This window comes from Pipistrellus hanaki (assembly GCF_964339955.1).
Source record: "Pipistrellus hanaki genome assembly, chromosome: 2".
Taxonomy (NCBI): Eukaryota; Metazoa; Chordata; class Mammalia; order Chiroptera; family Vespertilionidae; genus Pipistrellus; species Pipistrellus hanaki.
In genome coordinates, this window is record NC_140504.1 from 196,837,961 (window position 1) to 196,850,248 (window position 12,288).

At 47.2% G+C, this 12,288-nt stretch overlaps 1 protein-coding gene and 1 long non-coding RNA gene across 6 annotated transcripts in view; one reads left to right on the forward strand and one right to left on the reverse strand.

The window, feature by feature from the left end:
* Window positions 1–12,288, forward strand: part of RERE (arginine-glutamic acid dipeptide repeats) — a 350,056-nt gene that overhangs the window by 306,270 nt on the left and 31,498 nt on the right. The gene's annotated exons all lie outside the window — the stretch shown is intronic.
* Window positions 1,897–8,286, reverse strand: LOC311618362. Its single transcript, XR_014794302.1, has 3 exons — window positions 4,210–8,286; window positions 3,093–3,249; window positions 1,897–2,768 (listed from the first exon to the last, which is right to left on the reverse strand). It is a non-coding gene; the product is annotated as an uncharacterized lncRNA (long non-coding RNA).

A 12,288-nucleotide genomic window follows, 5' to 3' on the forward strand; every position in this document is an offset into this window, starting at 1 on the left:
GACTTGGCTCTGCTCCAGGCTACAAAGTTTCGATTGTAGGAGATAAATAAATTCCAGATATCAGGGCCTCCGCTTAGGTCACCAGGGGGCGTGGCTGGCCTGCAGACCACCACAGGCCCCTCTCTTAGGCCACTCCACACCCCAAGGGAACCCCCACGCTGATCCAGGACACCCTTCAGGGCAAATCAGCCTGCCCCCACCCCTGCACTAGGCCTCTATCCTATCTAATAAGAGAGTAATATGCAGGTTGACCATCACTCCAAAACAATATGGCTGCCCCATTGTGGACACAAGATGGCCAGCAGGGGAGGGCAGTTGAGAGGTACCAGGCCTGCAAAGGAGGGCAGTTAGAGATGATCAACCCTGCAGGGGAGGGTAGTTAGGGGTGACCAGGACAGCAGAGAAGGGAAGTAGGGGGCAAACAGGTTGGCATGGGAGTGATTAGGGGATGATCAGGCTAGGAGGCAGAAGCAGTTAGGGGCAATCAGGAAGGAAGGCAGGCAGGCAAGCAGTTGGGGGCCAGCAGTCCTGGATTATGAGAGGGTAGTTGGACATCCCTCGAGGGGTCCCAGATTGGAGAGGGTACAGGCTGGGCTGAGGGACACCTCACCACCCCCATGCACGAATTTTGTGCACTAGGCCTCTGATAGATATACGATACCAAAAGATTAAAGCTTCTCCGTGTTTTCAAGAAAACGTTTTCCTCACCTTTTGCTCTTCATGTTGGTTTTCATGTTGGTGCTGCTGTAAAGACCGGTTGAAACCTGGCCACCGCAGGCTCTAGGCTGTTAGTGGGCAGAAACTTCTCGTTAACTTGTGTCCAGGACAGTGAGGCTAGGGCTTGGGGCTCGCTGTGCCGCATTGGACTTTCCTCTCTGTTGACCGTGGGCAGTAAGTCACCTCTACTGTTTGCACAGTAATTCTGTTTTCTAGATTATTTATAAGATTGAAGCCCATTGTTTATTTTTCTCAGCAGGTTTATTGAGCAAGTCAAGAATAAAATATTGTTTTAAGTAATAGAGTAAGCCATTAGCCAGTTGCAGCTTGGCTTCCAACTGGTCACTGGTTTTGTGTGTGTGTGTGTGTGTGTGTGTGTGTGTGTGTGTGTAGGTGAGAGCCAAGCGTGTGTGTGTGTGTGTGTGTGTGTGTGTGTAGGTGAGAGCCAAGCGAGGTGGAGGAGGTCACTTTTGCCAGATTCTGCAGCTTTTCAAGGTTCCTGTGACTGTTTATGGATTTTTTTCCCTTTTAGTCAGTTAGTGAGTCACCATCATATGCCATTTTATTATCTTGAAAACAGTCTGGAATTTTTATCCTGTGTCTTTTGCTTATGAGTGAAGCACCACTGAGGCTGTCCTGAACAACATTAAGTTGAAGTTTCTTTCTGCAATGCTTTGGCAGCGTGTTTTCAGCTGCAGCCATTCTATCTTTGTTCCCAGGTACAAGGGTTGGATTTTCCTCGAGTTTGGCAAGAAGTGGTGACTGTGTGTGTCTTATTATTGTAGAGGGCTGGAGCAGCAAAGGTCCAGCACCTCTGGGATTTGGTGATTCTTGATTCAAGCACACACCTCCTAAGGTCAGAACTTCGTTCGCCTTCCCACAGATGCTCTGTTTTGGAATCAGGGTAGAGGCCAAGGCAGGTGTGTAAGTTTTGGAGGAAGAATTTGGAATTCATGGAACAATTAAATTCTAAAGGAAATAGGCCTAGTGAGTCTGTATACCTGGCCAACTTCAGCGAAGCAAGTGAATTGGGCAAACACTAGGCGTTCTGGAAAATGTGGGATTTAAAAAACAAAACAAAACAAAACTTACTTTTGTTTATCCTCATTGGAGGACATTATTCCCATTGAGATATATATATATTTATATTTATATTTTTATATATTTATATACACATCTATTGGTTGCCTCCCTCACTTCCCCAGACTGGGGTCTGGGATCGAACCTGAGACCCTTCAGTGCTCAGGCTAACATTCTTAACCATTAAGCCAAACAAGTGAGGGCAAAACTTTTTTTTTTTATTCCTCACCCAAGGATATGTTTTCAGAGAAAGGAAGGGCAGGGGAGAAATATCAATTGGTTGCCTCTCACATGCACCCTGACAGGGGATTGAACCTGCAATCTGGGTACGTGCCCTGACCGGAACCAAACCCACAACCTTTTGGTGTACGGGACAGTGCTCCATCCTGCTGTGCATACAACAAAACGTTTAAAATAAATTTCAAAATTTGCTCTGTCCTGTGGACTGAATTTACTTATCAGAACTTGAAGCCCTGGTTGGCGTGCAAACCACAGGTTGTGGGTTCAATTCCAGGTCAAGGCACACACCCAGGTTGTGGGTTCGTTCCCCAGGCAGGGCAGGTACGGGAGGCAACCAATCAATGTTCATCTGTCTCTCTCCCCTTCCTCTTTAAAATCAATAAAAACATGTACTTGGGTGAAGATTTTTAAAAGAAACTTGAAGTCTTCATTTCCTTTTTAAATATTTTTTATTGATTTTGAGAGAGAGGAGAGAGAAACATTGATGTGAAAGCAGAACATCTTGGAACTTTGGTCGGCTGCCTCCTGCATGCCCCCTACCAGGGATCGAGCCAGGAACCCAGGCATGCGCCCTGACCTGGAATCAAACCAGCAGCCTTTCAGAGCACGGAGTGATGCCCAACCAGCTGAGCTACCCGCCAGGGCGGGAGCCCTGATTGCTTCTGGCCATGTAAGCCTCTTAGGTGTCTCAGGAGAAGAGTCCATGTGCTTCTTCTCTGTACCATGTGTGTCTACAGATGATCAGGCAGAATAATAGAGATGAAGGATAGGGTATTTCTTACATAGTCATCTGTATGTAAACTAAAATGTGCAAATTACCAAGTAGGTGGGTACATGTTCGCATTTGTCCAGTGTATTTGTCTTAGGCTCATACTCATGCATATTCTTTTCTTTTGCACCATTTCCTATTCTAATTACTAATTTCCCAAGTGCTAAGTGCCTTACTAGGTATGTCTTATGTGTGTTATAACTTTTTTTCTAGAAATCAGTGGCTTAGAAGGTTTAGCCAGTATAAATGTAAGATCTTAACATGTCAATAGTCAGCAAACGCTTACCGAGTTCATTGCGTCTGATGAGAAGATTAGAGATGTGGTTCTGCTCCCTGGGGACCTCCGGCTGGTTCTCACGTGTGAGTTGGCATGGCCCCAAGAGCTACACTCTGTGGTATGGACATGAAGTGGTAATGGGGGTTGAAGTTGCTGGAGATGAGGGCTGAGGGAGTTGTGTGCGGTTAGGGCTGAAGCTGTCTGAAGGCTCGGTGTTTGAAATGTAAAAACTTGCCCAAAAGAGTCCCTGAAGGATCCTTGTGGTCTATTGAGGACAATCCCAGTCCCTGAATCCCTCTTGTCAATTGGCTGCCCTGCTGTCCGGAGAACCAGGTGACATTGAACTCATTAATATGACTACGCTGGCTTTGGACAGTTCTCTTGTGTGAAATGTTTTCTTTTTATTAAGCTGGAATCTGAGTCACTTCACGTCCCTTATGTTGTTCTGGTCATGTCTCTTGAATAGAAAATTATTGCCAGGACCTTCTGGAGGCTCTTAAGAAGGGGCAGAGGAGTTGGCACATCCCTGCCTGGGCTCCTGGCTCCAGGCTGTCCACGCATGCGTCCACCCCCACACATTCATTCTCCGGAGCTCCTCTGAGCCCTCGTCTCAGCAGTGCCGGGCAGCCAGGGTAGCTCTGTCCTTGCCCTCTCCTTCCCCCAGCAGGCCGGCCCACTTTCCAGGGACAAACCACCGCATAGCAGGTCTTCCCCGTGGGCTAGACCCTCCGCCATAGTCACTATCCGGAGCCCAGAGTCAGTCCCTCGGCCCATCCCCTGTTTGGTAAACTGGGGCTGGAGATTAAGATGGCAGTCAGGTAGCAGGCTTATGCCTTCATCTGTTTTGCTGCTTTTGTTTCAACCCCTCCTCCCCCCAAACAAAAAGTCTAGAAATGGGCCGTTCACGGACTAAACTGGGAGCCCTGGATTTTAAGGTGAAATCACTGCTCTGGTGCTTGCTGTCAGTTTTCCAAATGGATTTTTTGCTTTCCCTCCTGAGACCCCTCCGCTTCTTTCCAAGCCCCCAGCCCACCCCCAGTCCCTCCCCACCCCCACCCCCACTGTGCTTCGGAGTGATTGTGTCCAGACCCAGTGCGGGCAGTTGTGCTCTCCTCCCGCTCCTCACCTGGCGGCTCTAACAAACAGTCCTCCCTGGGAGGGAGGCTGGCACTTCCTTCTGGGTTTACCCCTCACACAGGATGTTTGCTGCTGCTGGATGACATGCAGGCAAGGTCAGAAGGTCTGTGACCGCTTCTGGGCCATCGCCCTGGCTGAACGCGAGTCCTCAGCTGCGGGGAAGCACTTCCTGTCCTCGGAGGCTGTGCTCCCTCTGCCGGCTGAGCCGACGCTTCAGGCGTCCACGATGACGCAGCGTTTCCCGGTCTTGGGCCCCAGGCAAACAGACTCTCTGCTCTGGGAAAATATTCCAGTTCTCAGACAGGACGGCAAAGCGTAAATGCGATAGAAAGTTCCTTCTAGTAACACCATCCCCTTCCTAGCATCCTATTCCTAACACATGACAAGCCATTGGAACTTGTTTGGGGCGCCCGGACTGGGCCATCTCTGTGGGGCTTTCTGTCCCTTCCCCTGTTTGCTTCCACCATCAGCCTGCCCAGCCCGGCCCCGGCCCCCAGCGCTCACCCCGGGGGTCGTGTTTTATGGCCACATAACCTCCCAGCCAAAAGGAGAGGCATTGCTTGTAACAAAGTGAATCTCTCTCTGCTTTTATTTTGAAAAACCTCCCCTGTTGTTTAATGTAGGCGTCTGTGCCTCCCAGAGGAACGTTTGATTTATTCCCTTCGCTCTGCCCTGCCCTCCTTTCTCTGTGGCTCCGAGCCTCTAATGATCTGCGAGGCTCCGCGACCTGGTGCAGAGCAGAGCGGTTTATGACGCCGCCGCCGACATGAAAGGCTGCCTGTCCGCACGCTGCTGATTCCCTGCAAGGCCGGCTCCGGTTCTGGTCAGGCAGCGGGCACCCGGGCTGGGCCTGGCTCATGCTTTTGTGAGACATTTCTGCTCCTCTCGCCCTCGCTTTGCAAAGTTGCAGTGAGAATTCCGGGCTCCTGGCCAGCTGGGGGAGGTGATACAGTAGAAATGTTTTCGGTGCCCTTTGTTACTGTTGGGCTGTGATTAGCCTTACTTCCCGTAAGCTTAATTTTGCACTCCCCCTCCCCCCTTTTATGGCAAAGAGATTAATTTAGCCAAGTCCAAGCATTTTATTATGCAAGCTGCTGTGGCCTTACACAGCCACTGTGCCAGAAAGACAAGGCAAAACAACTTTCTCCCGGCACATTTGCATTTTACTTGTAGAGTAAAACGTAACAGGCTGTGCGAGCTGTGCTGGCTTCGCCGTCTCCTCCGCTCAAGGTGTTCCAGGAAACCCTGTACAGCTTGTCTTGCGATCAGTTAAGCTAACAATCACGGGAGACCTCACGCTGGGGCTTCTGCCAGGTGTGGGGAGGAGGCCTCAGCAGCAGTCAACAGGCAGTGACACCCCTTTGATCCCCCTTGTGGTTCTCCAGTTCAAAAGACAGAAGTGGTTGCAGCTAAAAACGTTCTTTAATTCCGCTCTGACTTTGTAGTTATAGCCCTTTTCATCCTTGCAAATTAGGACACTTTACAGACATTATTTCATCGGTTCTCCCGGTAAACCTGTGGAGTGCCGGTGTTATGGCACAGGGATGGGGGGGACTGAGCCACAGTGACACTGAAGGGGCCCTCAGAGGCACTGGCCACGGCAGGGAGGGGGGTGAGCCCAGGACAGAGCAGAGCCTCTTGGTGTGAGAGCTTAGGTTTGGGGCCATGTTTGCTTTTCAGAGGAGGAATGTGAGGTTTTGTTGTCATAGAAATTCTTTGTTCGCAGCAGGGTTCCTTGGCCAACATATGAGTGATGAGGAATGAGCACAGGTAACGCTTGGTGTCCTCGAGTGGACGCTGGTGAGCTGGCACAGGGCCCTGGGACTGAAGCTCTCACCAGTGTCCCAGAAGCTGCCCAGGCTCTTAAAAACGTGGGCCTGCTTCTTCTGGGTGAGATGCCGGGAGCCTGTCACACTGTGTCACCCAAGAAGGTAGTCTCTGTGATGGCAGTGAGCGTCCTCTTTTCCAGGTTCTGTGCGGAAAACGCGCCGTGCCAGCCAGAACGCGGTTGGAAAGAGCCTGTGCCGAGAGGGGCTCCCTAGTGCTAACTCTGCTCCGCCTTGGAACTCCACAGACAGCATGTTCTGTGTTCATACTTTCCCGGGTTAACAATTCTGACCAGTGTTGTTCTTGCTCTGTTTTAATGAAGTTGATTTAAAAAAAAATTTTTATTGATTTTACAAAGGAAGGGAGAGGGAGAGAGAGAGAAACATCAGTGATGAGAGAGAATCATCGATCAGCTGCCTTTCCTAGAGATCAAGCTCACAACCTAGGCATGTGCCCTGATCGGAATCGAGCCGTGAGCTCCAGGTTCATAGGTCAATGCTCAACCACTGAGCCGCACCAACCGGGCAATGAAGGTGATTTTTGAGGCTTAGGGTATATATTTTATTGATTCCAAAGAAGAAGGGGGAGGGAGAGAGAGAGAGATAGAAACATCAGTGATGAGAGATAATCATTGACCAGCTGCCTCCTGCACATCCCCTATTGGGGATTGAGCCTGCAACCCAGGCATTGCCCTTGCTTGGAATCGAACCCGGGACCCTTCAGTCTGTAGGCTGATGCTCTATCCACTGAGCCAAACCAGCTATGGCAAGGCTTAGGTTTTTGTTTTTGCTTTAATGTGGGATAATGGAGAGCTCTCTAGAACAGCGGTCGCCAACCTTTCAGACCTCACTGACCAGCAGTCTGCTGACCACTGGATGGGGACCGCTGGTCTGAAGAACAGAGGCCAAATGTTAAACAGGCTCATCTCTGGGCGATGACATTAATTACCTGGTGATTTACATTTTCTCCCGTGTGTTTCCCAGGGAAAAACTACCAACAACACACCTACAGAGCCTAAAGTCAGGTGCACTAAGATTTTAACTAAAGTAGTAGGGTTCGGGGTGAGCCATCCAGGTATTTTTTTAAGCAGAAGGTAGCAATAATACAGCTTTTATTAAAAAACAAAACAAAATTGTGCATGCTAAAGTATATTCAGAAATAACAGGTCTGTAACCTACCCTCAGAGGAAAGCACCACACATAGGGCTATTACAGGAGAATTAAAAGTAATGTGATAAAATGTTAATACTTAGGGAATTGGGTAAAGGCTATATGGGAATTCTTTCTCATTCTTGCAGCTTTTCTTTAAAATATTTAAAACCATAATTGTGCACAAGAATAATCCAAACTTTAAAAGCTTACAGTATCACACATGCAAATGTTTGTGTGTGCCTCCATGTCTGTGTGAGAGAGAACAGATGGGAATAAGTGGAAGCTTGAGATTCCTCTTCTATTTAGTCCAAGTAGATTCCTTAAAATTCTAAGACAGTAGTCGCTAACCAGTGGTCCGCGAGGTTCGAAATGTTGACAGCCACTGCTTCAAACTGTTCTTAGGCATTTATCACTAAATATTTTCTACAGAAGTGGCCTCGTTCAGTTCTGTTACCTACCATTTTTAAACTGTGACTTTAACATCAAACATGTACCTATGTCATCGTTTTTGATGGCTGTGCTTTAAAAAGATACAACTTCCAATTTTGAGCATTAAGTTACTTCTGGTTTCCAGGTTTCGGACTTTTTTTTTTCACTGTTAACATTTTTTTCCTTGATGAGCAGCTTTGTCTTATTTTGAGGGCTTGTCCGTTTATTTCAATCTAGAGGCCCGGTGCATGAAATTCATGTACCCCTCAGCCCAGCCTGCACCCTCTCCAATCCGGGACTCCTTGGGGAATGTCCAACAGCCAGTTGTTGGACATTGCTTTCACAATCCTGGACCACTGGCTTCTAATGGCTCACCTGCCTGGTCACCTTAACTGCCCTCTACTGCCAGCCAGGTTGCCCCCAACTGCCCCCTCCTTCCCTGGTTGCTTCTAACTGCCCCCTCCCCCTGCTGGCTTGGTCACCCATTACTGCCCCCCTCCCCCATCGGCCTGGTTGCCCCCAACAGCTCCCCCCCCCCTCAACCCCCTGTCATCGGCCTGGTTGCCCCATGCAGCCTGCTGTTCAGTCATTTGGTCGTCCTCACTAACCCCCCTGCTGGCCTGGTTATAGGCAGCCATCTTGTGAGGGCGTGCGGGTCAATTTGTATATTACCTATTTATTATGTAGGATACGTTGACTTTTTTATATTTTTTAAAATAAACCTTTACCGTTCAGATTATTACAGATGGTCCTCTCCCCCCCTCCCCCATAGCTCCCCTCCACTTGATTCCCCACCCCACCTCATGCCCTTACCCCCCATCACTGTCTTCATCCATGGGTGTAAATTTTTTTCCAATCCCTTCCTGCACCCCTCACATCATCCCCCCCCCCCCCCCCCCCGCCCCGAGAATTGTCAATCCACTCCCTTTCTATGCCCCTGATTCTATTCACCAGTTTATTCTGTTCATCAGATTTTTTTTCACTTGATTTTTAGATTTACTTGTTGGTAGGTATGTTTTTGTTGTCACTTTGTTGTTCATAATTTTTATCTTTACCTTTTTCTTCTTCCTCTTCTTAAAGAATACCTTCTGCATTTCATATAATCCTGGTTTGGTGGTGATGAACTCCATTAGCTTTTTCTTGTCTGTGAAGCTCTTTATCTGACCTTCAATTCTAAAGGATAGCTTTGCTGGGTAGAGTAATCTTGGTTGTAGGTTCTTGCTGTTCTATCACTTTGAATATTTCTTGCCACTCCCTTCTGGCCTGTAAAATTTATGTTGAGAAATCAGCTGACAGTTGTATGGCTACTCCCTTGTAGGTAACTAACTGTTTTTCTATTGCTGCTTTCAAGATTCTCTCTTTGTCTTTTGCCCTTGGCATTTTAATTATGACATGTCTTGATGTGCTTCTCTTTGGACTCTTCTTGTTTGGGGTTCTCTGCACTTCCTGGACTTGTAAGTCTATTTCTTTCACCCAGAGGGAAAGCTTTCTGTCATTTCTCCTAATGGGTTTTCAATATTTTACTCTCTCTCTCTCTTCTTCTGGAACCCCCATAATTCAGATGTCGGTATGCTTGAAGTTGTCCCAGAGGCTCCTTACACTAACTTCATATTTTTGGATTCTTTGTTGTTTTTCTGGTTGGGTGTTTTATTTGTTTCCTCATATTTCAAATCTTTGGTTTGATTTTTTAGGTTCTTTGGTCTACTGTTGAATTTCTGTATATTCTTTATTTCAGACAGTGTATGCTTAATTTCTGACTAGTCCTTTTCCATCTTTTTGGCATTCTCATTAAGATCCTTAAAGGTCTCACTAAGTTCCTCAGAGGTTTCTAGAAGAATCTTGAGTAACCTTATAACTGTGTTTTTGAACTCTTATGTCCGGTAGTTTGCTTTCCTCCATTTCTTTCATTTGTGACATGTTTCTTTGTCTCCGCATTTTGGCTGTTTCCCTAAGTTGATGGAATGGTTTTCTGTGGTGGTGACCTGTAGAGCTCAGTAGTTCAGCCTCCCCAATCACCTGAGGTGGACAGTCTTGGTGCACCCCTTTGTGGGCTATGTGTACAGTCTTGGTGTAATTAAGCCTTGATTGCTGTTTGTACACTGGGAGGAATTGACCTCCAGGCCAATTGGCTGTGAGGACCCGCTGTTTCTATAATGGAAGAACTGCTGTGCTGGAGACACCCTTATGGGCAGGATTAGATTCAGTGGGGCTTTGGTGCTCACTGAGTCTCCCTCTTGAATGTGTCAATTATGGATATGAGGAATTGAAATCTGGTGTCATCTTACACTGACCACTAGTACACTGGCTCCTGGATCTCCAATGAGGTACAGGTCAGCTACTGTCTGAGGCCACCCAGCAGGAGCTACAGCAAGATCTGCAGATTTCTCTTCTTTGCTTGGGATTTGGAAGTTTTGGAGGTGTCTGACCAGAGCTGTAGGCCATTTATATGCAAAAGTTGCTGCATACTGTTTGGGTGAGTTTGTAAATTGGGCAGGGCAGGGTCTCAGGGAATCACTGGGATGTGGCTAACAGCAATGGCTGCCAGTCAGGTCTCTGCGTCTCCATGTTTCCACATCCCCGCGTCCCTATTTCCCGTGCCCCAGCACAGTAAACAAGGATTCCTGGGCGCACCTCTGCAAGAAAGCCACCCTCACTTTCCAACCCAATGGCAGGCAGTCCAGCTTCTCCCCCTCGGAGTCTGGATCCGGAAACGAGTAAAGAGCAGTCGGGAGCTTGTGTCTCCCTTCGGGTTGAAAAAAAAACAGCGCACCCAGTCGCCAGCCGGATTCGCACGCCTGCATACCTCTGCTTTTCCGCACTTGTGCACATCCTACCCAATCTCAGTGCTCTTTTCTCTTTCCTTCTAGTTGTAGACTTCTACTCAGCCAGCTTTCCCATGGTTCTGGGTGATAGACGTTTTGTCTTTTAGTTGTAGTTTTGGTGTGGTTGTGAGAGGCAGCATGTACAGGTGTATACCTTATGCTGTCATCTTGGTTTTCTGACTTTTTTTACATTTTTACTTTCTTGTGTGATTTTGCTTAGTTTGGTATGTGTGACATGGAAGTTTTTGTTCTGTGGCAGAATAGCATAGTTGAGAAGTAGACAGTTGGGTTCAAAGTCCAGCTCTGCCATTCATTCCCTGGGAGCTTTTGATAAATCTCTTAGATACTGGGGCATTTAGGTTACTCACTAGTAGAATGAGGGCATAATTAGAACCTCCTTCAAGGCATTATAAATTAACTCTTTCATAGTGAAAATTAAACAAGGAGGCAGTGATTACAGGTAACATAAATTGAGTTCTTATGTCCAGGTGCTATTTTTTATAAAATATATTTTTATTCATTTCAGAGAGGAGGAGAGAGGGAGAGAGAGAAACATCAATGATGAGAATCATTGATTGACTGCCTCCTGCATGCCCCACACCAGGGATCAAGCCCAAACCTGGGCATGTGCCCTTGGCCAGAATCAAACCTGGGACCCTTCATTCCACAGGTGGATGGTCTCTCCACTGAGTCAAACCAGCTAGGGCTCCAGGTGCTATTTTTAGCAATTAAATTGTTGAATCTTTATAGCAACTGCATGAGGTGTAAGTGCTGTTGAAGTCGGTGCTCTATTCCATTACTTGTGAGGAAACGGAGACAGAAAGGTTAGTTGTCCAGAGGTACACATAGTTCACACTGAGTCAGAATTTGAACTTGGGCAGTGTGGCTGCAGAAAGCCACTGTGTTGTTATTCAGCATCTGTCACCTAGTAAATATTCATGAGTGATGGCTACTATCATTTCCTCCCAGGGAAGACACACACTCAGCTCACCATAGCTGTCTCACCAGGCGGATAGAAAATCACAGGGCAGGTTGGAAAACATATTTCTGGGTATTAGTCCCCATTACTCTTTGAATTTCCCTTACTTTTAAAATAAAATACTGATTGAAAATGAATGAACTCGTACTTTGTGGAGAAAACAAGGCTGCAATTTTAATGAATGCCATTTTCCCTTACACTTGATTTGGGTGCTTCGGGGGGTGCTGAGTGTTTTGGAACTAGATAGAGGTGACAGCTGCACACACTGTGACTGTACTAAATGCGTGTGAATTGTGCACTTTGAAGGGGTTAGTTTTGAGTTTGACTTTACCTTTGGAAGTGTAATTACAAAGAGGAGGAGTGAGTGATCCTTCATAGTGTTAGAATTAAACCAGATTTCTCAGACTGCCCATTACTCTTCCTTGTTCTCCAAGCTGAAGAGGGTGTGAAAATCCTGTGTGTGGCTGACCAGTCTTTAGAGTTCAGTTGCATTCCTCCCAAATTCCATCCCTCTAGTCAAGAATAAAAGATTTAATTATAGGGGCCTGGTCCCAAGAGGATAGGCACACTTTATGTGAGTTTTCATCAAGTCATATTCATGTACAGCTTTATCATCTTTGGAATTTTGGCATGGACAACAAGCCTCACACTGAATTCAGATCTAGAAGCTGGCTTTCAAGTTTGTGCCACACAGAAACAGTGTCATCGCGGAATAGACCCCGAGTGATCCCACAGCAGCCCCGCCCCCTGGGCGTTAGTGTGTCCCTGAGGACAGCAGCTATCATGTGTTGCCCAGAGATTTGTATGCCCAGTTGGGTTTTTGTTTGTTTTTTAAACCTCACCCGAGAATGTTTCCTTAT